The following is a 25,014-nucleotide window of genomic DNA, read 5'->3' as shown; positions in this document are numbered from 1 at the left end:
ATGTTACTCTTCAATTCTGTTGGGTTGCTTGTACGGTCGATCTGCTTTCCAAATTTAAAAGATGTGCCATTGTAAGGACAGCAAATACCTAATCTGAAAAAGGTCACAAGGATCCATGTTGATGTTCCGCAAGAAAGACAGGTTGGAAAGGTTCCAAGTGTTTATAACGAATGAAAAAATAACGACATTTCATTCTTTTATTTAAATGCACCAAACACCCTCCTTGACATATTTTAGGACTGGTGTAATTTTATATACCAACTCTAGTCCTAGAATATTTGGGGAAAGTGTTGGATAGTGCATGTAAATAAAAGAATGAAAATACCGACAACACTATCGTTATTTTTCCATTCGTTAAAAAACACTGTAAACTGTTGGAAAATGGCAGGTATGCAGCATTTATTCCAAGTCAATGTGTCTCATGACCTGGGCTAGAAAAATATGTAAGGGAGTAGATTTTGGAAACGTGCTTAACTTGATTGAGCCATACCTCTTTCTGTAAAAAAAAACAAACACCCTTTACATACTACCCTTAATTCTTCAGAGTGCAACAACCACACACAATGTTAAGGTACTAGGGTTTGGTTAAAGCGTGCAACTAGATCTGAAGAGAATAATAGATTTTCATGATAAAAGGCAGCCTTAAAGTGCCAGCCAAATACACAGACAATGGAAGTAAGATAGGATTCAATTAAACAGATTTTTCTTTTGCTGGAATTGGCCTTAACGTTTTTTTCCATTATAAAATGGACTGTCTGCAGTCATTTAAGCTGGCTTCTAGGGACCACAGTTCAGACAGAGCTTACTGAAATGTTGCCACATGGGGTTGATGACCAAAAGATAAAAGTTACTAATGGGTTACAAATGCTGCTCAATTAGATTTGGCAAGGCTGGTAAATGCGCTCCTGTGCAAGGCCTTCTAATGGAACATCAAAGGGGCAGTGATATTTGCTCAGTGTAGAGCAGTGAACCACAGTGGCAAAAAATCCCGGTTAAGAGGGCCATGCCGAAGTGCTCCCAGTAAGGTTAATGCTCCGGTTCATAGATGGGGGGGGGTTGTCTCACCCACACCCGCATGCGCCCGGGGACTGGTCTCTGTTCCATTTACAATGGTACAATAGCTGCGAACAAACACCCTGTGGCCACTGATGTGTTTTCCAGAGGATTCAGACACATTATGGCCTCTATGGAGGTAATGGGTTAAAAACTTGACATGCAAAGACTGCCTGATAATTCGGGGAAGCAATCTGGCCTGGAAAGAAATGGGAGGAGTTGGTATTAAATGCTAAAAAATCCCTGGGTCTGACAATACTGGAGGTAAAGAAAGAAATGGGGGGTAGATGGGTAGCCACAAAATGGAAAAGAGGCAATTGGGATTCCATATAGCCATTTTTGAAATATTTATGAGATGGAAAGAAGAGCATAATTGACACGGTTTCATTTTTTATGTGCTACTTGAAGGATGGCGCACTCCAATGCTGAATGATACACATTTTACTCGATCCCGCACAAAACATATCACGTATAGATCACATCCTTAGGGAAGCAGGATGGGAATACATAAGAATGGGGGCCTCTATAATCCTGGTGGGATGGTCTGATCATGAACCGGTGGTTACAACGTTGGCATTAGGGGATGAGATGGAGCACGGGAGAAGGTGGTTGCGCAGCGACACGTTCAAAGAGAAGGTCTTTGAAGAAGACATGAAGACGAATATGAAAAACGACTCATTAATGACACTGGGGAAGTTGATTTGAATATAGTTTGGTAGGCAGGCAAACCCACCCTTAGAGGATTCATTATTGTGGAAGGTGAATGAGGGGCAAAGAAAAGGGAGGGCACGCTGATAGAAGAGAAAGGTGATCCGGACTCTGGAAACTAGGTTAAGGAAACAAGAGAAAGTAAGGGACTCTAGTTCAAGGGATATTAGCCAAACGAACAGCCCTGAATGACTTATGGTCAGACAAGATACTTGCCAAACTCTTGATTCTGCAAACATGCTTTTTATGAAAAAGAAGATAAAGCAAACACGATACTGGCAAATAGACTGAAGAGGAAACAAGAAGATAGAAGAGTAAGGGAGATGCAAGATGAAAATGGAGGGTTATTGACACACACTAAAGAAATGGCGGCTAGATTTGGCAGGTTCTATAGTGCACTATATAGCATACACAAAGGAGTAGATGTGAGGGGCGGAGTCTTTCGTAGGAAAATTGCCATTATCAAAGTTGAGCTCAGATGATCAAGAAACACTAGAAAGTGCTATAATGCTCTTAGAAGTGCCTGCCGCAATCAAAGAAATGAAATCAGGGAAAACTGTGCTCAGGTGGTTTTAAATCCAACTTCTAAAAGAAACATGCAGCCATACTGGCACCCTTCCTGCAGAGGTTACTTAACTATCATGGAAGGGGAGGCAGCCCCAAAATTGTTCCTTCAGTCCAGGGTGGCGGTGCTCCATAAAGAAGGGAGAGCTAGAGAGAACTGTGACTCATATAGTCCGATCTCACTTCTGAATTTTGACACTAAAATACTTAAAGGATTTTATGGAAGACCCTATCACAACCCTGTAATTGTAATTTTTAAAGAGCTTGTTTAATAAGATTGGAAGAAATTATCACTTTAAGGTCAGTTACTTAATTGGAAAGCCATTCTCATTCTAATGCTCAGGGTGCAAATTCCCAATACTTTCTTGGCAGACATCTACGGTAGACACCTTGACTGCCAGAGATCTAAACACATTTTCAATTTTCCTGTGAAATGTTAATTATAGCTGTATCCAAGTGAAGACTGGGTAAAAGTGATTTGAGCAAAAGGTTTTCCTCAATTTTTTGTAAGGGGGGCTGTGGTGTGAGAGGACAATACATAGGGAAACAGAACACAATCACCACTAGCTACCCACCTCTACCACACCGTAGGGGCTACTCAGAAAATGTTCTTCAAAATGGAAGTATCATTCAATTATATATATAGCACCGTAGTCAAAGTAACAAAATTAACATATTTTAATGATATTTTTCTCAAACAGTACTACTAAAAATGCATAAAAAACCATTCTATGCGTTCGTCATATGTAGATTATCACAAAAGAGAGAGAGAGAGGACACCAATTTACATTTCTGGCTGCTGTCTACATCAATGCACTTATAATTTATATGCATTCAATGGTTAAGTGATGTTAGTAACAGTGTGTAAGACCACATTACAATTATACAAAGGCATGGTATAATAACGTCCTGACGTAACCATCGGATGCATATAAATTTTAAGTGCATTGATGTAGATAACAGCCAGAAATGTAAATTGGTGTTCTCTCTCTCTTTTGTGATAATCCTTGATTATTTTCAAGCATTCTTGGCAATTCCTTTAGAAAATGTGTTTCCGTTCCCTGTAAACTGTTGTCGTCTTTCAATGCAGTGACCCAGTACTCCTCAGAAATACATTAGACAATGTATTTTAAATCCGGGCAGCCAATACTACTTGCGGCTATTGAAGCACACTAGACCATATTTGAACGAGAAGAACAGCGCCACCATAGCAAGGGCTACGATTCTGTCTAGGCTGGACTAGGATAATGCTCTGATGGTGGGAGCAAATAATGGGTGCATTGACAGGTGCCAGGTGATACAAAACAGTGCTGTAAGAATAGTTAGCAAGAAAACCAAAAGAGAACATATCACCCCTGACAGAGGAGCTCTTCATTGGCTGACCATCAGGGACAGAATCTCTTTTAAAGCCATGACAATAGTCCACTGGTGTCTTGACGGATTTCTACCTATATATCTGGGTGGCCAGAAGGAACAGATAACTCACTACATCCCATGCCGCACGTTGACATCAGAATCACGGGGCAGAGTGTCTGCCCATCATTCGCTCGATCCAACTGATTAGGTAAATCCTTCCCAGTTAAAGCAGCCCAAATATGGAACAGACTACCAAAAACAGTCAGATTAGAGAGCAGCCAATTAGCATTTAGGAAAGCTCTGAAAACACACATTTTTTAATAACCCCAGAAACTTATAGGTTAAGTAAATCACAGTCCGGCATCTTGCCTTAACAATTTGTTGTCCTCGTTTAAATGAATGCGTCCTGATGCCCACAGGCTTTGGCGCAATTTATAAATAAACAAAATAAAACTGCTTCCCTTTTCTGTCTCATAGATTGTATGCCATTGCACTAGATAGGAGACTCAAGCCATTTAAGTCACTTACAAAATGCTTACAGCTCAATCCATTAGTACATTTAGTCGCAAAATGTTTAGCATGCCTGGGAATCTAATTTTAATTATTTACTTAATCTGTGGCTAATTGAACTGATGCACACCTTGGTTAGTCTTCCGTTAAAAGGGAGGCTCAATCGCAAGATGTTTCACACAATCCTGTGTAAAGTGGGAACAATAGCCCAAAAGGTAATCCATGACTACATGTTTAGTAGCAGGGTTTAGGCAGAGCTCCCCTTCCGATGAAGAAAGATTGGCACAGCTAAGAAATGCATTTGAACACAGTAATGCAAAATGTATTATCCAGGCATTCCAGTTCCTCAAGTAAGGCTCGATTTGCTAAAGCCAAAGCTTAAATGACTTAACCTGTAAAAAGCACTATGGCTGTTTTTAAGTTGATGGATAACCAGAATCTGCTTCCTAGATCAGGTTGACTGGCAGAGTATCAGAGGAAGAAAATGGGTACCCCAAGTGTTTAACTCCTTTTTTCTGACTTTCTGCATAAGCAAAGAAGAGCCTGAACACTGGAGTGTGAGGTCCCACATGGTGGGGTTTCAAGGAGCCCAAAACTGCAGATTCCTATCTAGTCGGAGTTGAGCTTCTAAAATGCTTGAATTGCTTTTCTCCAGAGAAATTCATTTTTCAGTAAATTATGTTCTTGAAAATAATCTCCCAAGTAAAATGTCCGTGCACACATACATTCAAAAGCATTTCTCTGAATATGTCATTTCCTCGAGTATTCGTACAGTAGCCTGAGTGTTTCTAGCACTGACAATAATGAAATGCCTAATCATCTCTGAGGAACTGAATATATATTCTCTTACTGCATTGAACACATCACTTAATGGCCACAGTTGTGGTCAGTACACATTGCTCCACAAATGCTCTGTGTAGGCGAAATGTCCCTTTTCAATCACAAATTGACTGTTCCTTTGTAGTCTGGGCAGAAGTATCAAGGAGGTCCCCACTTTAGCTCCAGTGGCTTGGCAAGGATTGCAGGCAGGCACATAGTCCTGTGCTGATTATATATTTATTACTCACTCTAGCAATGTCCAATTATGCCTGATAAGTCTCTGATGTTTTTTTCATTTGTCTCTTGCATTTACATGGTCGGTTCTCCAGTCATTCAGGCAAGTGCGACAGTTCTATAGATAATGAGGTTTTGGTGCTCTTCCACTGGATCTGAAAGGAGGCTTCACAAAATGTTTGAGCTCCAATCAAAGTTTTCATTTCTTTCCAGAGGAAAGGGATTTATTTACAAAGCTTATATAGCGCTTTTATCCCAAGTGTTGTACAAATAGACAATGATACAAAAAATAAATGAGAATGGTTGGTAAATATCGTCACATTGAGAAGCAGAGAATCTTAAGAGGATAAGGACTGGAGCAGGTTTAATTTGACGAATTACAATGTTTTTTTTTAAAATTTCATATAGTTCATTACAAACATTTGAAATGTAAAACTCAAAAGCTATGTTAGCGAAAAAGAAAAAAAGAAGAAAGGAACCAAAATCCGGTTGTCGTCCTCTCATTCTACTACACCTTCTTAAAAGTTATATTTAATCATTTTCTCTCCAGTGTTTTACTCATCCCTATCTCCATCTTCTTTTGTAACTGTTCCAAGAACTTTGTGAATGCTAATGTCAAGTGTTTGCATTCGTTATTATGCATTTGGACCCACCAGTCATCGGAGCTGTAAGTCGAGCATTTGTCCATCTCTTTTCCCAAGTTGTTCGTTCTTATAATTCTTACGCCTGGGCAGAAGAGGACTATGTGTTTTAAGCTTTCCTCATTGCAATTGCAGAATCTACAGTTTAGATCTTCTGTTCGTATGATTTGTCTTTGGCTTAGGATTTCCTTGGTTTCGCACTGATTCAATCTGAATTTTAAATAGATCTTTCTTAGGCGTTTACATGGGAAAAGTACCATATACTTGGGTATGCTGTTGAGTCCTTTAGCTTCAGTGGGAGAATTTCTCATGCATTTATGTTTTGTTCTTTTTTCTGATGTTTCAATCCAGTCTAGTTGTAGCAATTTCTTTTTTTACTGCATTTGGATTGTTCCGTAGTGTCTCTTCATCAGTAGCTAGTTGTTTCAATATATCTTTGCATCGTTGTCTCCACATTGCTATTGGCGTCTCAGTCTCCTGCTTTCTCCCTTCAATCATTTCTTCGAAGGGAGGTAACTCCGCTTCTTCCAAGGTCTTACTATATAGGGTTAACTTATTTCACATTATTCTGGCATTCAGTGTAGACAAGCCTACTTCGTACAGTACACAAGCCGTAGGGTACCCTTGGGGCAGCTGGAGGATTCGCTTCCAGAACATACTTTCGCACCTGGACCAGATCTGGGACGAACATCCAAACATACTTTCCGCTCCAAAGACTAATATTGGCACCACCTTGCTCTTGCAGAAATGTATTATTGGTCTGTATGAAAATTTCCCTTTTTTTTTTGATAGTACCCTGTGCTGTTAACTGTTTGCAGTTACTTGCAATCTTTTTCGCAATCGGGTCATCATTTATACTCGAGTTTACCAGAGTGCCCAAGTATCGACTATGTGAGACTTGTTTCAAGGCATCTGCTCCCAATGTCCATCTCCTCTTGTTCTTTTTGGTTTGACTTCCCCTTCGATTTTCAAGGACTAATATTTCAGATTTGGCTAAAAAATTACACATTTTACAAATTCTGTTAAAGAAGCAGCGTGTAGAAGATGAACAAACAGACATTGTCCAGAGGGAGAGGAGAGCTTTCCAAAGTTTAAGAGCCAAGAGTTGAAATGACCGAAATCTAGAGGCTACACAGGGAGGAAGAGGGACAGACAGAAGAATTTTGAGAGGCAGAGCATGAAGGTCCCGAGAGAGGTGACATAGGGAGATCAATGAGCCAGAGCATAAATGGCCTTGAAGGCAAGACATATAAACTGAAATTCACAGCACCGTTTCATTGGGAGCCGGTGAAGACATGGCAAAAATCCTGGTATAAAAGCCCAAGCCTTGCTGGGAGGTTGGGACTTCTTCAACAGCCTGGCTCTAGACGAGTGCCCGGGGCTCTGCCAGCAGAGTTGCTGTCCCGCCTGTGGGAGAGGAAGGTTCCGGTAGGAGGTACCCCATGGAGACTACAAAGAGGATCAAGGGGTCCGAATAATTGCACGCAAAAGGCAAGGAGGTGCCCCACCGGGTCACATGGACCCAAAGAGGCGTGTAATGCCCCCCACTTTTTTTTGCAGAGGAGAGAGATTGGAAGAAACTTCTTGCCCCGACCCCTTTGTCGTCTCCTCCGATGCTGACTCAGAGAAAGTTAGGGCTGTCTGGACCTCCGCCCAGGAAGCCTCAGAACCTGCCAAGAGCCCGCTCCAGTCGTGGCGTGGCTACGACTGGATGAGGTCTTGGGCGTGGCGTTCCTAAGAAGAGATAAAGCCCTCACAGTGTGCAAGCTGTTTCACCTTTTATCTAATTCCCCCTCCGTGGAGGAGTGGAAAAGGTCGCCACCCTTGAAGGGAAGGTCCAATAAGCGTTTCCTGGACCCCGGGATTAACCTGGTAGCCCGGGGCCAGGCCGTCCTTCTCATGTCCGTGGCAATGCGGATGGCCCAGGCAGAGGCATCGGTGTGAGCCCCAGAGGACTCCATAATGACCTGCGCTGCCAGACGGGATTCTCCTGGTCCCGCCTTAAGGCGCGCTGGCTCCGTAGAGCACTGAAAGCAAGAGTGCGTTCCCCTCCATGTGCCATTACCTGGCGCTGAGCGACAGGCTGGGCCTAGTGCGGCACGAGCCACCCCCTGATGGCCAGAGCAACTACCTCTCTCTGCATCGGGATCCCCGTTTCTGGTAGGGGGCCTTAAGGTGAGAGCTTCCGCTAAGACCTCCTCCTGGGGCTTCTCTACTTAGGGCCGAGGAAGGCCCAAACAACCTGCCAAACCTGAGAGGCGTTCGTGGAAGGCCCCGACTGAAGATGGCATACAAGGTGGTACTCGTCCGTGACCACGGGGCTCGGAGGGTCCGGAGCTGGCGGAGGAGTGCTATGGGCTGCGGTGTGGAGACCGGAGCCGGCGGCTGCTGCGAAGGCTGGTGTGGAGCAACCTGTACTGTGGGAAGCAGGGAAGCCGGAATCGGAAGAGCCAACTCAGGCAGCAGCATCTGCGCTCTGGCCCCTGGTACCAGAGCCATCGGAAGAATGACTATGGGTGCAGGAGGGTATCATGAGGGAGCATGACCCTGATGGCACCCCAGAGGGTGCCCCTCCCACCCCCTAGGGAGTTTGCATCAGCCCCAGGAACGTTTCAAACAACCTGACCTCAGAGGCTGTAGACTCGGCAAGTGCTTTCAGCGGAGTGGTCCAGGGCCAGGGCACACCCTACCTGGGGTACAGGGGAAACCCGCCCTGCTCCGCTGATGGATAGACTGTACGCCACACACATAGTTGACGCCAGTCTCCCTTTGCCACTCTTGCCTCCACCCGCTCTGCAAGAGGGAGTATCGGACAAGCAGCCATCTTGTCTGGCATGGCGGCCAATTTTGTCGAGCTGCGTACTACGTGCCAAAGTCGTGGTGCCAGGCTCCCTGGACCCAGCCCCGCTCAAGATGCTTGGTGTTGGAGCAAAAGGCCTATCCTGCACTTCGGGCCGTGGCCTGGAAGGCGTATTGCCCTCGGCAGAGCTGCGGGCAGTGCTGCGTGAAGGCACCCCCTCGGACCTGATGCCGGTACTAGGATGTTGCCCCTCGGCAGTAACCCTGGTAAAAGAACCTTGCGGTCCCTCAGCATAGATACCGAAAGGGTCTGGAGACCCCTCAGCCATGAGGCCGGTAGCTGGGCTAGCCACGGTACGTGTGCTGGTACTAGAACCCAACAGGTTCCGGAATAAGAACCTTTCCAGGCCCTCATCACTGTCACCCGGAGGATCTGCTGACCCCTCGGCCTGTAGCTAACTTAGCCTCTACACTCGTGCTGGTATGAGAACCTAAGCGTTTCCTCTCGCGCGTGAGAGTTCCCTGGAAGGAGTCTCCCTTGCGGGGTGTGCTGGAAAAGAGGCCCTACCTTGGGCCTGGGTCAATGATTGTCCTTCAGGTCCTCTGGAGGCGATCACTGGAAGAGCTCCCTCCTGGCTAGTCTGTTCTTCAGAGACCTCGAGGAGAGCGTGTGACACACTGTACAAGATTGCCAGCCGTGGTTAGGGCCAAGGCAACGTAGGTAGAGGGCGTGGGGGTCTTTAGTTGGAAAGAGCCCATCGCAGGCTGGACACCTGCTGAACCCTGGAAAAAGTCGGCATGCGCCGGGGAGGAGTAGGATGCCTGATGACCGAGTACCTGAATGATAAAAAGACAAAAAAGACAGACGAGAAGAAGTATCCGCGCGTGGAATTACATGGCCAAAGCCAAACCCAGGAGTGCTGGTGAATTCGGCCCGTTCCCGTCGACGCGGAAAAGAGGACTGAGGTGTGGCACCGGGGGGGTGGAGTCAGGGCGGTACATGCTCCCAGGCCCTTGTCCCCGCGCCTCTAAATTTAAAGAGGAAGAAGGTTTTTTCTGCTGAAAAAGTTTCCGTCTCCCGTCCCTTGGAAGGGACACCCATGCAGTATGGAGGAAAGGGGATGGGACGTAAAAGTAAGTCTTTTGATTTGATTTTAGTTCATTCTCCCCATTATTTCGATGCATTTCAGTCTGTCGGCCTTCCTCAGGGCGTGCTCTACAAATGCAGTCATACAGGAATATTTTAGATGCCATAACACACATAAATTTCAAACTTTTGTCGTATGTTACTTAAACATGTTAACTTGTACCTGAAACTCAGGAGAATAGGTCAACTGATTCTGTTCTAACAATCTCGTCTCTCATCCTCCCTGCAATGAAAGTATATGAGTTTAAGACCGCCTGCTGCATGTGTCATGAAATTAAAAGATCCCGTAAATCGTCACAGGAAGCAGCTGTGACTTCTTCTGGTTGGTTAAAAGTCTAAACAGAAAAGCAGATCCAACAACACCTGAAGTGAAGCGGAAGCCTCCTCGGCAGATGGAGTAGCTAATCGTTTAACTACTGACAAACATGGATGCCTTTTAGACTAAGATGGCACAGACTTGCACCACAAGCTTTGCAAGCACTCTTAGTAGTGAATGGAGGCCGAAATAAAATACCATGTACTGGAAGTGTGATCCTCAGATAAAGGCAAAGGAACATTTGTTTGGAGGTGTGAGGGAGGAAACAGGAACATGAAAGACAGGGATACTTAAGGTCTATTGCACACAGCCAGTCACCTTGAGCTAGGAAGTAACGACTCTGGCCTGGCCATATTGAATTTTTCCGGGGTCAGGAAGGAGTTTACAGGAGAAAGGTGTAGTACTGTTTTCAGGCATGCCTGGTACTTTTTCATAATAGTTGTGATGAATCCCACAATGTTGTCACCGTTTCTGAAGGGGGACCCGTTTCCCATGAAGCCACGGTGGTGAGGCCAATACCAGATAGTCCCCCTTGGTCGTGGTGCTGCCACCCGTCGAGCACCAGTCCCCCTGTGGGTGGTGCTCAACAGTGGATCTCATAGGAGGGGAGACACCCTTTGGACAAGTGTCGACCGCATCTGGATAACACAGTATTCCCACCCAGAACATGACCCTGGGGCCCCTTTCCAGAGTTACCCCACCTTTCCTTCCTCGCCTCATTCCTCTTCAAACTTACCCTCCCACCCTATCTCCTTTGCAAAAGCAAATCAAATAGAGGGTACTGAGAGGAGGAGGAGCACTAGTGAGTTACCATCTCAATACTCACCCAGTACTGAGATGGGGACAGTGGCGGCTGCTTACATAGGGCGGGTGGGCGCCGCCCCTCCACCCATGGCCTCCTCGATGCAGGGAGTGACACACACAAGTGTGCAGAGAGCAGTTCTGCAATTTGCATCATTTTTTTAGCAGCTCTGCACTGTGCTGCTTAACGGCAAAAAGAAAATATAAATATGCCACTCTCTGCCGTCTTATCAAGGCTGGGTAGGCTGCACAGAGGGGCGCGTCCCATTTTACGCTGCTTTTTTACTGTAAAATGCGTGGAGCTCGTAGCTCCACGCACTTTACGTAACCCCCATTGCATTGTAGAGGCTGACGGGGCGCTAATGGGGTGGCCCCGCCAGGATAAATCTGTGCGCAAATAGCGCACCTGAGGAGCTGACGTGACCTGCTGCTGTAATTTCGGCATAGCAACAATTCATTTACTGCAATGTCATTGGCTGTTTGCCAGCCAATGACATTCAGTGTGGCTGGCTGGGCCCAGACCTGTGACGCCGGAAATCCTGTTTGTTCCACCTTCTCACTTCGTCCGAATGTTGCTGCCCAGAACACTGTTCTCTCAAGAGGGTCCAGTTGAATGCACATGGTCTACCTCCGATTAGGGTAAGTTAATTACGTGTAATTTGAGAGGTGCTTGCCTGCCCTTCATTCCCCAGGACAGTGCTCCCAGTCCAGGCCTGTCCTGGAGCACTGCTCCAGGGAATGTTGGGCGTAGTAGTGGTTCTCTGTGTCGACGGTCTGTCTAGGCCAGGTTACGTACTGTGCTGACCAGCACGACACATGTGGTTGCCGTTGCACAGTTATTTTTTTTTACACTACCTGTGAAATGTTGTATATCACTGCACAAGGTGTTTTTTGCTGTCGGATTGATTGTAAAGCTGTTGCAAGTTTTGCATCCTTGATCCCCTAGTCCTATGGTACCTATTCGGCTTGGCATAATTAACATGTGAGAGGGACCATTTTGAGCAATTGTGCACTTCTCTAAATAGGCCCTTGAATACCATGAAGCAGAGGGGAAGCCACGGCACGCCACAAATGCATACCATTGCTGGCTTAGTAAACCTGCAATCCAGTGAAACAAGTCGGTATTCAGCATTGGTGAATACCGACTCATTTTGCCATTTCCGTTAGTGGGGGACCCTTTTTTTTGTAATGCAAATTCATTCTAACCCCCATTTTCCGCCTGCAATGTAGACGTTTGTTCCATGAACGTGGGTGCCGGCCCTTCCTGGCCCCATAACAGACCCTTAACAAAACAAAAAGTGATATTCTGCACTCATCCCCATACTGGCAGAGTAGATTTCTGATTTGAAGTCCGGGCTGCTGCGGCCAATTCAGGATTGCTTCACCCTAGACACTCTGCTCTCACAGGTGAGAGACTGGACAGGGCTCTTGCTGTAGTGCCCTGGGCATGAGTGCTGCCTTCTGTCTTCAACTTCCTAAATGTGTGGGCGTTAAGCCCTTCCTAGCCCGTTTCTGTCTCGGCACTGGCCCAAGAGACAGCAAAATGTGATTTCTGCGATCAAATAGCTCAGTGGGTTAAGTTCCTATTCATTGCGATACTTTTGGGTAATCGTAGAACAACAGTTATTGACAGCGCTTTGAAACGCTAGAACTATAGCAGCGTGTGCTTCATGGAGTAATTATGTAAATATTTTGCACGTTTTCTCACTGTATCAAGAAACGGATGAGGTGACAGCCCCTTGCAGAAAATGATTTCCCTCTGCAACAAGAGTACATATTAAGTAAATATGTGTATGCACTGTGACCAAATACTACACAGTGGTCTCACAATCAGAGTGCTGAGGCTTGTGCAGAAAGTGATGTACTGTGACCCTGCCTGGGAGTCCAGTCCCTGGTCTGTAAAGGAGAAGGAACAGGTACACAGGAGCAAACACTATTAAGGGAAGATTCTAGAGGGGCAGGCGGGGTGGGTGGGCCGGGGGTGTTTGACATAATTGGATGCAGGCCACTGGACTCAGCGCATCTGGCTTATAAGGGAAGCACAGGGTGAAAGGAGAGCAGTTTGCTAGGACTCCATGGGTAGTGTTTGCAGTAGATGCACACTAGTGTGGTAGGCTCAAGCGGTCCCTGCAAGCATGGAGGGTTGTTTGCAAAGGTCGAGTTTTACCATCACTACAGACACTGCAGAATCTTACCCCTGGCACTGCCGAGCCCACCTGTCAGAGAGGACGCTCCGGAGGTTGACTGTGGGCAAGGTGACCGAGGGATAGAAGGATGGGGGGGGCATTGTCCGTACAGAGTGGTAGGTCCAAGTGACAGTGGCTTGTGACTGCAAGGGGGTTGAGGTTAGCCTGAAATGCATTCCCTTGGACACGCGCAATCTGCGGGTTCCCAATTACCCAGTGTGTGAATGTTGGACATCTATTGGGAGGGGGTGGCCAGGCAATGAGTGCTTTAATGCGTTGAGACAGTAACTGTAGAACGGGTACTCGAAAAGGACAAACTCTTGACAGTCTTAACATCCAAAAGACTGGCACGCTGATAGAATAGTACAATGAGCAGGATGAGCAAGAGTAGGATTGGTTGGAGAGCTAGCTCCCAGCTGAGGGCCCTGCCCTGCCACTCGCTCCATGCACTGCAGAGAAGGTGGAAGCCTGGTGACCCCCCGCAAAAAGTGTTTCCTCTTCACTAAGTGGCAGAACAAAGAGACAGTGCCTAAAGGCAGCCTTCTCTGCACCAAGGGACAGCAGGAGGCAGAGACCCCCTGTGTGTGTGGGTGTGGGGGTAGCGATTAAACGCACAGATAAGAACAATTCTCTTTTAGTTAAGTCGAAGAGAAAACAGAAGTGGAAATCTGCGGAAAAGTGAAATATAAAACTGCCTGGGCAGATCATGTCGAGAAAGGTGTGTGTGGAGGGGGCGAGCAAGTGAGGTACAAAGAGGCGAGAGAGAGGAGAAAGAAAGTGTATAAAGGCAGAGAGCAAGGAAGCAGAGAAGAAAGGAATGAGGGAGAGTGGAATAAAGGGGAAGGGGGAAGTGGGAAGAAGGAGGAAAGAATTAAGGACAGAAGTGAGGAAAGAAAGGACGAGAGGACATCACGGAGAGAGGGGGTGACAACGTGTTTCTTCATAGTGCTTAACCCTCCCCGTTTTAAATACCAGAGTCTTTTCCAGCCAATCCAATTAAGTTCCGTACATACTTCTATTAAGGATGAAAGGCAGCGCAGCAGCAAGTGGAATTGGCACGGATAGGTCTGGAAGGGAGAGCATTGTCCAAATAAATTACATCATAATAATTGCACACGTAAGAATAATGTACCACCATTAGTATGCAAAACCTAATGCTTTTTATGTAATTTCTGTGGGTTTGGACAGTAAATTGCACATTTTGGAAGCCATTTTTCAAATGTTTTCTCACGGTGGGAGAAACCCCACGGACCCCCCTTAGTGTGGGTTGGGCTCGCTCACTCCGAAATTTGCACCAAGCAATGTACGCCCCACCACCTTTCAAAGTCACCAGCCGCCACTGGATGGGGAGGGAATGCAGAGAAATACTGAGTATGCATTGTAACCACTCATCAATATAGTGGTTCATGAGCAGTGTTTGGCAGAAGTAAGATCAAAACCAATGAAGGACTGGACAGTTTGCCAAGCCCTCCCAGGAGGAACCGCGAGAGGAGAGACAAGCCTGCCGGGCAGACGGTCGCTGACCGGGATGCCTTGCAGAAGGAGAGAGAGTCTGGAAGCAAACCAAGACTCAAGGTGACTCAAACACGAGGACCGCGAAACCACACCAGCCCGCCATCCCTGAGCAGAAGACTGCGGAGCCGTTGCAGGGGGAACAAAGCTCAGAAGGTTACCAGAGTACCGCGAGTGAGCCAAGCTACCTTAACACAAGGTACACAGGAAGCAACAGGGGCTCAAAAACCTAAAGGAGGTTGTTACAAAAGCCGGAAAGGTGAGTCTGGGACACCAAAATCATACAAGGACTTGTACTAAGGCTTGGCAGGAGAGTGAACCAAGTCTACAGCTTGCAAATAGCAACCAGGCAAGACTTCTTCAGTGCAGCATTTGGTGCGAGGGATCCAGGTCGGCACCAAAGGAACGAGGACCCATGACTGCTTGGAAAGAGTATGCAGGCTGTTCCTCTTCAACTCAATAGCTGGTGAGGGTAAGCTAAAGTTGCCAACCAGGGTGTGGGACCCCACAAACTGATTTGTAAGCCCGAGGAAGACTGGGGAAAGAAGTTTCTCTGCAAGGCAAGGAGGAGCTGAAGTTGGACAACGAGAATCTGATCAAGACAAGTCCTTGGCTGTAGTTGGATAACGAGAATCTGATCAAGACTAGAAGTGCCTTTTGTCCAGGGAAAGAGAGTCACCCCTCTGGATCAAGACAGCATCACTGTTCATTTATTTAGCTTAGTGTGTAAGGGACAGAGTTAGGGTTTTGAGACTGGACAGTGGGACGTTTACTTTCGACAGTCTGACACTAGTTATTTCCATTGAGGCAGGGAAGCCCCTCTCGAGTTAGGGTTTTCTTTTCATTTTGCATCTTTGAATAAAAGCTTATAGCCAACACTATGACCCCTCCATGTCAGAGTCTTACTTCTGCACCATTACACAGTGAATACCTTTGAATAAACGTCCTGCTGTTTCTCTGTTCTGGAGAAAGGTACTAATGCTTTCGTATTGAAGAAACTGGACCTCTATCTGAAAGATGGTGGCGCTGATCTGGCAGAGAGGAGGGGCAAGAGGGGTGCAAAAGAGAGAAGGCCGGCCAGTAGCCCTTGCAAACACTGATAGTACCCAGGAATCCATGGAAATTGGGGCCGAGCCTGCTAAATCCATCATTCTCCCCCAAATGGTAACGTGTGGACCCAATCAGAAAGATTTATGCTTTTGCTACTCCAGAGCCAACATTGTGGATAAGCACTTCGTGGACATCCTCAGTTTTTTTGCAGGGCACACTTGGAGAGCAAGGAGGTCTCTTATTGCGCTCCACAAAGCCCCAAAAGACTCCAGACATGGTGACATGAAATCTTGCCTGGAGCCTGAAGAAGATTGAAAAGACATCTGAGGTGGTTTAATCAGAACTTGTCTCTCAGAATAGGGATGTACTTCCTTGTGAGCTCCTCACCTGTAGTGCAATCAATGAAAGTTCTCTTCACTCAAATGGCAAGTCCAGGATCTTATCCTGCAAATCCTGAAAGAATTGTGTTGTCCGCATCGGGTCTAATCTCATATCTGCCCATAGGCATATGCCTCTGCCTGCTTTATCTACTTTATATAATCACAGAGACTTCTATGTCGTCTTGGGCCAATGCTCTGGCGTCAGTGAGACCAGCCGAAAAGCTTCCTGTTGTTCAGGGAAGTAGGTCCACTTGTAATTCTGACAGTTCTCCCAATTGGCTTTTGTTAGCCACTGCCAACAATGTATCTGCATTTGCCCGTCTCAGTGTACTGCTGCATATTCTTTTTCAGCCAAACTATCCAGGAGTTATTCTTCCTTGCATGGAGGAAACTAGATAGAGGCCTTTTTTTTTTTTTCAATGTTTGGTTTGCATTTAAACCTTTCATCTTGCTTTCTTGTTGTGTACTGCTCAAGTTGCATAGCATAGGTTATTGAAGTTTTGTCCTTTTTCTTGCTTCTTGTTTTCTTTCATCATGTAAGTGTATTTTTCTGTTCGTCTATTGTTCATGATGTTATTCCAAAATGATATTAGGGCAAAGACCATTTTTTTTTCCTTCCCATGGATCATCCTCGCCCAGCGGTTTTCCGGTGTTAGGACAGTTTGCATGTTCATAAACCATTCTCTTGATTGTTGTCTTTTTTCATTCAGTGCCGGGCATATCATGATTATATGATGTAGACTCTCGGTCATCTGGGGGTTCTTGCAGAATCAGCAGTATTTTTTGCTTTTGGGGATTTGTTTTCTAGCTGCCATTATTTCTCGGGTCGGGAGGATGTTTAGCCGTAGTCTCATAAATGTATCTTATTTTTGACGATGGAAATATTTGTAAGTATGAAGGTAGTTGGTTAAGTCTTCTATTGTCAGATGGGTTGAGTATATTGTGCCGGTATCTATTTTTCTTTTGGATGGTTATCAGCCAGTCATTCTCTTTTAGTTTTGTTTTTGCTTTTTGTGGTCTCTCTAATAGCATTTCCGTCGATATATCTTGCTCTTCTCTTTTCACTTCTGTCGCTGTTTTCCATTTTTCTAAGGTGTGATCTCTGTTACAGTTTTTCTCTGTTCTGAATATTTCCAGAGGTGGGGTATTGGTTTTAGTCATGATTTTCCTGTATAAGTCCAGTTGTTTCCATAAGACCATGGATTCAAGCGATTGAAGTGCAAGTTCGGCTCGGATTCGTGAGGTGGGTAGTGAGACTGGCAGGTTTAGTACTTTTTTTCAAAAACACCCTTCAAGTTTGTCCCAGATGATGTTGTTGATGTTTATCATGGATTCCGCTCCGTATGTTAAGATGGCTGTGACTTTTTGTCTGTAGAATGTGATTACTGGGGTCAGAGAATTTGCCATATTTTCAGTGGATTATTTTTGCTTGCCGGGCTAGGGACAAGGTTTTTTCTTTAAGATGTTCAGCCCATTCTTCTTCTGTTGACGATTGAGGGATCCATATTCCAAGATATTTTATGGTTTTTACAGCGTCCATTTTTTCCTTTCCTATAAAGAAGGAAGAGATCTGGCGATTGTGTTTTCTTTTTGATTTTTGTTTTTTTCGTATTTATATTCAGTTTGTTCTATGTCATGTATGTTTCTAGTTTTCCAAGTGCGATCTGTAATCCTCTCTGAGTTTTTGCCAGAAGCACTATGTCGTCAGCGTACATAATGCAAGGTATCGCTGTGTTGTTAATTTTTGGAGGATTTGTTTGTGGTATATAGATGTTTGTTTCGAGGTCTGCCATGTAGAGGTGAAATAAAGTGGCTGCTAATGGGCATCCTTGTTTTAGTCCATTCCATGTGCTTATTTGTTCCGTGAGTAAGCCATCTTTTGATAGTCTAACTCTAACACTGGTGTCCTCATATAAAAGTTTAATCGGTTCGATGTCAGTTGGACACTTCCATGCGATCAGTTTTTCCCATAGAATGTCTCTATTCGCAGAGTCGAAAGCTAACCGTAAGTCTACGAAGGCGGCGTAGATTTGTATTTTGATTCTTATGGCTTCATGTTTCAGTATGTTGGTACCCAGTGTTTTCATGAATCCAGTTTGTCTTATTGCGTATTTCTTTTCTTTGTTTGCCCATCTGTCTAGTTTTCCTAGTAGTATTTTTGCGAAGATTTTACCCAAAGGGTCTAGGAGCGCCAGAGGTCGATAGTTTCGTGGTTCTTTTGTTTCTCCCTGCTTGAATATGGGTATTATAGTGGCTTGTTTCCATGTGTTTGGGATTTTTTGTGTGTTTTATATCATCTTGAAAATGCTCTCGCATATCGCTGTCCACACTGCTGCATTCTGCTTGATTATCATGTTGGAAAGACCATCTGGGCCTGGGGCTCTGGAGGTGTTTAGGGTATTAATCGCCTTTTTTAGATCTTCATGGTCCCATTCCCATATGTTTTGTGTATTGCTTTCGTTATGTTGTTGCTCCCGTAGATCTCTGTGAAATATTCCGTCCATCTTGCTTCTGGTACGTCAGAGACCATACTGTTTTGTGTTTGGGTTTGGTCCTGTAGTAGCGCCCATAGCTGTTTCGTATTTCTGTTCTTTAATGTCTGAAGCATCTTCTCTGCGTCTTCTTGTAATATCATGGCTTTGTTGTTCTTTATCCAATTTCTGTAGTGTTGTTTTTCTGTTTTGATTTCCTTATATTTGCCGGGTTGGTGTTGTTTCATTAGTAGTTTTATTTTTGTTCTCATTTCTCTTTTCTTGATTGTTATTTTATAGTTGTATGCATGAGTGTGTTTCTTTGTTGTTAACGTTCCATTTTGTATTTTATTGCATCTGTATGGTAAAAGTAGCCATCCATAGTTGATTTTTTCTAGTTCATCTAGTGTTGAGTTATTCATAATTTTTGGCAGTTCTTCCATTCTTTTTTCCCAATTCTAAATCTGTTTTTTCCATTGTTTATTTCAATTTTTGTTGAATCAACTTTGTTGTTCGCCGTTTTTCCAATGTTCAACGTTCTTTTCAGTATGTAATGGTCGCTTACTTCGGTTTTAATGTTCCTGGATTCCCTTAGATCTTCATGTGTGTTTTCGCTCATGTATATGTAATCAATTATGGCAGTGGACTTGCCTCTTGCCCAAGTTTCCTTTTGCCTTCCAGTAGTTGTATCAATGCTATCTGATCTCATATTCCTGCATTGTAATTCTTTGATCCAGCATTTAGCTCAGGGTGACAGATGAGATATTTCTAGTTCTTCTCCTTTTTCATTAAATATGTGGACGTTTAAATCGCTGCATATTATAAATTCTATCTCATTGTATTTTCCTTTGGTGTAATTTATTGTTGATGTTACTGTGTCTATAAATTTCTCATCCGTTATTCCTGCTGGGTTCCAGTATAGGTTCATTAATGCCCATAAGCGATCCTTCTTTGGGTTCTTGGCTGTGGATTCTCTTTGTTCTCCGATTGATACTTAAGTATTGTAATTTGTATCCATGGGTTTAGGTTTCCGTATTCTAGTATGTCGATGTTTTGTCCATTCTTGATTATAGTTAGGAGGCCAGTGGACGGTCTGCCTTTTTGCTGTTGAATTGCAGGATTCATTATTATGGTGTATCCATCTGCTATCGGTTGTTGCGTTATCCATGATTCTTGGATGCAGATTATGTCAGCCTCTATGAGAGTTGTATTTTATGTGTTAAATAAATGGCTGTGTCCCAGAGTATTCCATGAGCATAGCGTGGTGGTATGCAGACATTATTCCTTTAGTTGTTATCTTCCTTGGTTATATCTTTCGTCTGTTTACTGGTGAGTTCTTTTGTTGCCTCCATATTCCATATTTTCTGTAAAGGTCGTGGCGGTTTTGGTAATCATTGTTGTCATTTTCTTTGTTATCATACATGTCGTCTTCGCTCTTGGGTTCTGGTGATGTATTGTCATAGATGTCATCTAATTCGCACACACTTTGATTTGACTCAGACTGGCGCCAGCTTACTGTTTTTTGTTTTTTTCTCCTCTCTGTCATTTGCATTTCTTCGATCAGTGTCGCTTCGAAGCCTAGCTGCTTGCAGATTTTTTTATTGTCTATCATTCTGTACAGTGTTTTTTCAGAATCAAAGGAAATCTTCACTTGGCCCGTTATTTCATCGCAGAATTCTACTGTTCTTATATCTTTTGTTGTGATTTCTTTCATGTTGGAGATGGCTTGTATCAATCTTAACACATTGGTACGGTTCATGATTAGATTGTAATTTTTTGTTGTTATTCTTGTTAGTTTTATTTTCTTGTCTATTTTTTCCATCTGCTTTTTTTGTTGGAGGACAGAAATTGGTTGTTTTATTACTTTTTCTGTTTGTCCATCGGTTGTTTTATCATCGTTGTTGTTGTTTTGGGGTTCCCTTGTCGGTGTGAGATGGTTATTCACATCCGATGTTGTTTCGTTGTCATCTTCCCATTCAATTTTAGATATTTCGTCAAGTGTCATATCGTATCCTAATTCTTCGTGAATTTGGTCTTCTTCTGGTTGCTCTTCTTCGTATTCATCTACCGTAATCAACGATGCCTCTGCAATTTCGATTTGGGCTTCTTCAGATTGGTCAATTTCATCTTCCGTATAAGTTGGTAGGTTGATTAACTCCTCTGTGTCTAGTTCATTGTGGTCTGGGCTTTTTCTTTTCTCCTTGGGTTCAAGGTTTTTTGGTTTGTTCTGTTGTGTTATTTTGTTCATTTTTTAATGTGATTCTTTTGGAGGATGGGTTAGGTTTCTTAAGAATGCTCGTGAACCTCTTTGCTTTCTTTTTTTGTTGGGTGGTGTTCTTTTTTTGCCCTGCTCTCTGTTAGGTTGTGTCTTAGTTCCTTTCGAAAAGATTTCATACGTTTCTTTTCCTTTCGAATAGGGTATAAGTCTCTTGTCGTCGGTTGGTTTATTGGTCTCTTTTTCTGTGTCTGTGTGATTGTTTGTCTTCATTTCCTTGAGGGGTTCCTCGGTAAGATCAATTACATTTATTTCTGCGGGGGGGGATTCCTTTTTGCTTCATGACATACCTTTTGCTTTGGAGGTTCGCTGTTCTCTATCCCTTCTTGATGTATTGTCATGTTACGTAGACTTTGGTAATTTAAGGAAGATTTCGGCGTTGATTTCTCTTGGTTTGCTGCTGTCATCATTTTAATTAGCGCATGAGTCAGGTCTGTTTTCTCAGCTCTGTCACTCCGGGCAATATCAGATAGCCTGCTTTGCCATGGGTGGCTATTTTGTGCTTCGATGTCTAGTCGCTCCAATATTTTGTTCATGCGTTGTTCTAAATAACTTTGTTTTGAATGTATCAATGCCATGAGTGTTGTTTGGACTTTTATTGAGTCTACTAATGCCTCTTGTAGCTTCATATATGGCAATAATGATTGTGTTGTAGTTGTTATCAACATATTTTGTAAATCTAGCATTGAAGTTGGTATAGATGCTAACTCGGGTTCCGTACGTTGGTCGCAGCTGCATTTCTCTTTTCTATTTCTAGATTTGAATTTTGTATCTTTCCATTCGTCTTTCGTATTGTTTCTGTTTTGTAATCTTCTGTCTCTGTTGTGGAATTATTGCTTTTTTGATATTGGTTATTTTCCTTTTTGTTGCTTTTGTGCCCAAGGACCTATGTCTATTTTCTTTGTGTTTGATGGTGGGCTACTGAAGACCTCTTTTCTTCTTTCATGATTCTTCATTAGGCTTTCGATTTCTGTTATGTCAACTGATAATCTAGCGGTTTTGTGGTTTATCTGCTCGTTTTTCTTTGGGGCGAGTTGTTGCAAGTGTCTGCGACTTTTGTATAGGGCCTGCCATTTCTTTTGTGCTTTGGCTGCTTTTTCCTGCTGGGTTATGGGTTTTCTTTCTTTTCCATCCTTTCCTTCTTGTAGGGCAGGTGGAATAGGCGTCTTCTCGCTTTCCTTTATCTCTTCCTTCATGTTTGTTTTTGTCTTGCCCATTGAAATGGGGGTAGTTCTATTGCTTAGTTCCGCCTTTGTGGTCTCTTTTTTCGGATGTCGCATCTCCTGTAGCAGGCTTCTCACTTTCGCATTTTGTTGTAAACTCCTCTTTTGTTTCTGGTGTGTTTTGTGTCTCTTTGTTTGAGGAGTAATCTTTTGTTTCTTCTTTCATGAGTGGGGATGGAGGTTCACTGGTGTTTCTCTCGCTTTCATTTGCTGTATCAGCTGTGTGCTTTCTTTCTGTTTCCCCACTTTTTTTGGTGTCGATTTCCGTAGTGGTCAGTAAGTCTTTTTTGTTGCATTCTTTAAGTGTTGTTTTTTTGTTGCTGCCGCCGGGTTTGGTCGTCATTACGCGTTGTAATTCTGGCGTCTCCATTGTCTTTCCTCTAAGGTTCATGTGCAGAGGGGTTAATTCGGCGGGTTTCCCGCGCTTTGCTGTACGTGTCATTCGAGGAGTGGGGATTGTTGGAGCGCACTTTCTTGTCCGTTCCTGCGCTATAGGGGATGTTATCTCTCGTGTGTGGTTTTTGATTTTTACTTTGTGGTTTATGTTTACTTATCTTCGATGTTGGTTATTTCTGTTGTAGAATTTGCTATTGAATTTTTATGTTTTTTTTTTTTGGATGGTTGTAATCTTGAGTTCCAATGTCAGGGTCTTTTTACAGGGTGTGCCTCTCAGACAGTTGTTTCTTGCAGTGGATCAAAGGCTATTTATCCACAGTCTCCACTGACAGTATTATCAAATCCCTCTTGGTGTTGTATTCAACGTCTTCGCACCATCGCCGCCAAACAGCCGCACAGCAGCCAACGCCCTCCACCCCTGCCGGGCTCAACGCTGCGAGGGTGAACACGGGTGCGTTTTGAGGAGACTTCTGATCACGTGATGGATCATGTGGGCTCCAGCAGGCTCCGCCCCTCCAGGGAACGAAGCGACGACCAGCAAGAGTCGTAGGTGCCTCGCAGTGCTGTGGGTCGCTCTGCAGCTCCAAAGGGTTTGGTAAGTTAAATAAAAGTCTCCTTCAGATTGAAACGCACCGCTCGCCTGAACGCGGGTGCGTTTTGAGGAGACTTCCGATCACGTGATGTTTCACGTAGGCTCCAGCAGGCTCTGCCCCCCTCCAGGGAACGAAGCGACGACCAGCAAGAGTCGTAGGTGACTCGCAGTGCTGTGGGTCGCTCTGCAGCTCCAAAGGGTTTGGTAAGTTAAATAAAAGTCTCCTTCAGATTGAAACGCCTTGTAAAATGGGAAGGCAGCAGCCAGCATAGAGGATGAAGGCATGGGCAGAGAAAAGAGGCGAACCGTATTTTAAGTCAACTGCCTTTATCCAAGCTCCAGCATTTTATTGGTGACAGCTGTGCAATGTGGCTTCTACCAAATCTTGGCCGTCTCAACCAGGAAATCTTTCTGTAGAGAGATTTCAGATGGCCCAAAGGTCCATGAACTCGCACCAGAGTCAGCAGGAGGTCCATCTGGGATAGTAAGCCTCAGTAATTCTGCACCCCACCCAGGTGATCGTGGACCTATCTGGCTGAGAAAAGCATCTCATCCTCTCCTTCTTGAGAATTCAAGTCTGGTGGCTCTGACAGAAAATCCACTAAAACAGGAGCTTTGCACAGAGCTGAAGAATATTTATCCGGCTTGTTCCCAGTCAATTGAGTCGGCTCCAAAAGGGGCATTTTCTCTGGAACCCAGGGTCCAAAGTCTCCTCGATGGCCCCCGGCTGAGGGAGTTGAGGGGATAGAGGTGAAGGAGTGGGCTGCAGTCCCCATTTTAGAACCTCTTTGGTGTGGCCCTTAAAATAAGATGACATGACCGGTGAGTACTTCAGAGTTTGAATCTACCAGAAGACCTGTTTCCACAGGCTGCATGTGACAAGGTTGATGCTGTGGAAGAGCCGAAGAAGCTGGAGCTCAATGGTGCGGTAAGAGCAGGGTATCACAATGTTTGCTGGTGGTGTATGATCATGAATGGGAGAATTTGACCACTCGTTTCAGATGGATAGGAGTTGGACAACGACGTGGAGTTCACTGGCAATCATTCTATGCAAGGTAAAAAAATACCCCTTATATACGGTGGGCGGGTACCTATCTGGGCCAGCATCTCTCCCAGACCCGATGGACTTGTGAGCAGATTCATTTAGGGAAATCTGGTCTGAGCCTTGCAGTGGTGACTTGGCCAAGGCACTCGGTGGTCATTAAAAAGGCACGAATTTGCCTACAAGTGAGCTGCCATTTTCTTTCATGGGTACCATGATCCACTTTAAGGGTTTGATGATGGTTTTTTTCTTCTTTTCCTACATCATTTGCTTAGACTTGATGAGGCCCTCAGAATTGGGCCTAACAGACCTCAGAACAAGCTCTAGTAGAAAGTGAAAGGCATTTAGAGGTCTGGTAGAAATCTCTGAAATAGGTCACCGCAGACCCTCAACCGAAAGTAGCCAATAGAAGGCCCAAATGGACCCTGTGTGCAAACAGAAGCAGCAGTATTAGATGTGAAGGATCAGAAATGAGAGATAGACACAAAGTTGAAATATTTTCAACATTAGCCATCTTTCTTAAAATAATGGGGATGGATAAAGGCCTTTCTGTCCCTATCCTAACTAGTTTCCCTGCCTAGGAAACTAAAGCTAAAGATTGGTCAGTGTCTCGTCATCAAAATTATGTAAGCTGTCATTGTGTTGAAAACATATCTGACCCTCACACTAGAAATAAACAGCCAAAAAGTGCAAAGAAAATGTCTCTGATCTAGGTTTAGAAAAAAGTGTTCATATGTAAAGCAAATCGATACATTCAACAAAATAGTCTCCTCTAAGGAAGAGTCCTTGGATACAGGGGGTGTTTCCCTTCTCCTGGATTATTTTAGGAAGGGTGGCGAAAGGGCCTTTTATAAACAATGTTTCCTTAAGGAGGACAAAAAGTCTCATCCATACAACAACTTCTCAAGGCTGGCAAAAGTATCTCTTTTACACAACAAC

The 25,014-nt window shown here is 44.3% G+C and overlaps 1 protein-coding gene across 1 annotated transcript in view; it reads right to left on the bottom strand.

Moving 5' to 3' along the window:
* The window catches only part of DIAPH1 (diaphanous related formin 1), a 1,645,861-nt gene that overhangs the window by 326,845 nt on the left and 1,294,002 nt on the right, over window positions 1-25,014 (bottom strand). The gene's annotated exons all lie outside the window — the stretch shown is intronic.

The sequence above is a fragment of the Ambystoma mexicanum genome, chromosome 3q (genome assembly GCF_040938575.1).
Source record: "Ambystoma mexicanum isolate Mex_15411 chromosome 3q, UKY_AmexF1_1, whole genome shotgun sequence".
NCBI lineage: Eukaryota > Metazoa > Chordata > Amphibia > Caudata > Ambystomatidae > Ambystoma > Ambystoma mexicanum.
This window is presented reverse-complemented; position numbering and strand designations above follow the sequence as displayed.